The sequence below is a fragment of the Narcine bancroftii genome, chromosome 1 (genome assembly GCF_036971445.1).
Source record: "Narcine bancroftii isolate sNarBan1 chromosome 1, sNarBan1.hap1, whole genome shotgun sequence".
Taxonomy (NCBI): Eukaryota; Metazoa; Chordata; class Chondrichthyes; order Torpediniformes; family Narcinidae; genus Narcine; species Narcine bancroftii.
The window spans coordinates 30,374,580-30,378,201 of record NC_091469.1 but is presented as its reverse complement, the minus strand read 5'-3'; the positions used below and the strand labels follow the sequence as shown (position 1 = coordinate 30,378,201).

The 3,622-nt window shown below is 66.1% G+C and overlaps 1 protein-coding gene across 5 annotated transcripts in view; it reads right to left on the bottom strand.

Annotated features, from left to right (window-relative positions):
• The window catches only part of plppr1 (phospholipid phosphatase related 1), a 100,108-nt gene extending 97,069 nt beyond the window's left edge, over positions 1-3,039 (bottom strand). For 2 of the 5 annotated variants that reach the window (XM_069923486.1, XM_069923457.1), the window contains exon 1: positions 2,784-3,034. The gene's annotated coding sequence lies outside the window, so the exon portion shown is untranslated. Of the gene's footprint in view, positions 1-2,783 lie in introns of all 5 variants that reach the window. The other 3 variants (XM_069923505.1, XM_069923499.1, XM_069923491.1) reach the window with 3 other exon arrangements.
• Positions 3,040-3,622: the final 583 nt, after the last annotated feature.

The window sequence follows — 3,622 nt, the reverse complement described above, 5'->3', positions numbered from 1 at the left end:
TACACGAGAGGGGGGGAGCCGGGGGACACACGAGAGGGGGGGACGGGGGACACACGAGAGGGGGGGACGGGGGGGGAGACACACGAGAGGGGGGGACGGGGGACACACGAGAGGGGGGGACGGGGGACACACAAGAGGGGGGACGGGGGACACACGAAGAGGGGGGACGGGGGACACACGAGAGGGGGGGACGGGGGACACACGAGGGGGAGGGGGACAGGGGACACACGAGAGGGGGGGACGGGGGGGACACACGAGAGGGGGGGGACGGGGGACGACACGAGAGGGGGGGACGGGGGACACACGAGAGGGGGGACGGGGGACACACGAGAGGGGGGGACGGGGGACACACGAGAGGGGGGACGGGGACACACGAGGAGGGGGGACGGGGACACACGATGAGGGGGGGACGGGGGACACACGAGAGGGGGGGACGGGGGACACACGAGAGGGGGGGACGGGGGACACACGAGAGGGGGGACGGGGACACACGAGAGGGGGGACGGGGGACACACGAGAGGGGGGGGGGACGGAGGGGGGGACACCACGACAGAGGGGGGGACGGGGGACACACGAGAGGGGGGGACGGGGACACACGAGAGGGGGGGACGGGGACACACGAGAGGGGACGGGGACCGTGGGACGGGGGACACACGAGAGGGGGGACGGGGGACACACGAGAGGGGGACGGGGGACACACGAGAGGGGGGGACGGGGGACACACGAGAGGGGGGACGGGGGACACACGAGAGGGGGGGACGGGGACACACGAGAGGGGGGGACGGGGGACACACGAGAGGGGGGGGACCGGGGGGGGGACACCACGAGAGGGGGAGGGGACGGGGGGGACGACAGAGAGGGGGGGACGGGGGACACACGAGAGGGGGGGGACGAGGGGGGACGACACGAGAGGGGGGACGGGGGGACACACGAGAGGGGGGGACGGGGGGGACACACGATGAGGGGGGACGGGGACACACGAGAGGGGGGGACGGGGGACACACGAGAGGGGGGACGGGGGACACACGAGAGGGGGGGACGGGGGGACAACACGAGAGGGGGGGACGGGGGGACACACGAGAGGGGGACGGGGGACACACGAGAGGGGGGACGGGGGACACACGAGAGGGGGGGACGGGGGACACACGAGAGGGGGGACGGGGGGACACACGAGAGGGGGGGACGGGGGACACACGAGAGGGGGGACGGGGGACACACGAGAGGGGGGGACGGGGGACACACGAGAGGGGGGACGGGGACACACGAGAGGGGGGACGGGGGACACACGAGAGGGGGGACGGGGGACACACGAGGGGGGACGGGGGACACACGAGAGGGGGGACGGGACACACGAGAGGGGACGGGGACACGAGAGGGGGGGACGGGGGACACACGAGAGGGGGGGACGGGGGACACACGAGAGGGGGGACGGACCACAGAGGGGGACGGGACACACGAGAGGGGGGGACGGGGGACACACGAGAGGGGGGACGGGGGACACACGAGAGGGGGGACGGGGACACACGAGGGGGGACGGGGGACACACGAGAGGGGGGGACGGGGGACACACGAGAGGGGGGACGGGACACAGATAGGGGGACGGGGGACACACGAGGGGGGGACGGGGGACACACGAGAGGGGGGACGGGGGACACACGAGAGGGGGGACGGGGGACACACGAGAGGGGGGGACGGGACACACGAGGTGGACGACACGAGAGGGGCGGGGACACACGAGAGGCGGGACCACGAGAGGGGGACGGGGGACACACGAGAGGGGGGGACGGGGACACACGAGAGGGGGGGACGGGGAACCACGAGAGGGGGGACGGGGGACACACAGAGGGGGGACGGGGGACACACGAGAGGGGGGACGGGGACACACGAGAGGGGGGACGGGGGACACACGAGAGGGGGGGACGGGGGACACACGAGAGGGGGGGACGGGGGACACACGAGAGGGAGGGGACGGGGGACACACGAAGGGGGGGACGGGGGACACACGAGAGGGGGGGACGGGGGACACACGAGAGGGGGGACGGGGACACACGAAGAGGGGGGGACGGGGACACACGAGGGGGGGGACGGGGGACACACGAGAGGGGGGGGACGGGGGACACACGAGAGGGACGGGACAGGGGGGGACACACGAGAGGGGGGACGGGGGGGACACACGAGAGGGGGGACGGGGGGACACACGAGAGGGGGGACGGGGGGGACACACGAGAGGGGGGACGGGGGGACACGACGAGGGGGGACGGGGGGGGACACACGAGAGGGGGGACGGGGGGGGACACACGAGAGGGGGGACGGGGGGGGACACACGAGAGGGGCGGGGAAGGGGACACACGAGAGGGGGCGGGGAAGGGGGACACACGAGAGGGGATAGTGGGGGGAACACGAGAGAGGGGGTGGGGGGGTGGGGTGAAGGACCATCTGAATATTAGCACACAATTATTATCATGAACACTGGAGACCCTCGCCCTAGGAAATTCAATGATTTCTCCCCAAATTGTTTATTGGAATGTTGAAAACAATGTGCTAAAGGTGCGCGCTTTTCCAGTCTCAATTGAGAACAATAGTAGTAACAATTCGGTTCAAATCTGAAACATGCTGATGCTACATTGTTGCCTCACTCAAACAAGGCTCCGGAGAGGAAACTATGACCGTTCGTCGCGCACTCGAGCTTCGGGGAGCAAATCATGCTGTGGAGAAATCTGGTTGTCTATTTCGGTGCTCTCGTCCCCTCCAAACAAAAGGAGCGAGCGGTGCTTATTCCTTACCTGTGTCGGTGCCACACGCCAGCAAGCGAGTGCCGTGCCCAGCGCCACGACAGCGACCATCGGGGCAAAGAGGAGCTTACAAACGGCAGCAGGGAGGGAGGGGGGGGGGGGTGCTGTTTAGTCCCTCCAGAAGCTCATCCTCGCTTTCTCATCACCCTCCCAGCAAAGGCACCATCCAACCGATAAGGCCCTCTATCATTCACGTCTCACTTCCTGTGGGGAGGCGGGATCACCAGCCAACTCGAAGAAGTTGCTGGGAACCTGCGCTCTCTCTCTCTCTGAGCAAACAGTAAGCTGCTGGAAGGACGAGGCTGAGTCAGGCAGAACCTTTGGCCAGAGAGGGTCAGTCAACGTTTCGGCTCGGCTCCCCCCTCTCTCTCTCTTACTTGCACACATGAGAGTTCAGAGCGTCTGAATCTGTTGCGTGAATGACCCTTTTCAATTAGCAGATTTGCTTCTGTCGTTCTTCCCGCTGTGTCAGCTGGATTTCTGCACTTGCTTCACTTGGAAATGGAGCCCTGATATTTCTTTCGAAACGTTTTTGGGCTAATCAATCATGTTAGTCCTTCTGGTTTTCGTGCAATAGACTCTGAGGTCACCACTTAGGGAACATATTTCTCCAGGTAGTAATTCATGCCATCGAAGGTTGGAGAAGAGCTGGACATTTCCACCCCACTGACAGCTCCGTTAAGTAGATGTAAAGCACAAAGTGGGAGAAAACCAGTAGGTGACCTTTAAAAAGCCAAGATTAAAATACAAAACCGATGTTTCGGTGTGAGCCCTTCATCAGGGGATGGAAAAATGTCGGCAGGCTTCCGAACGAAAGAGTGGGGGGGAGG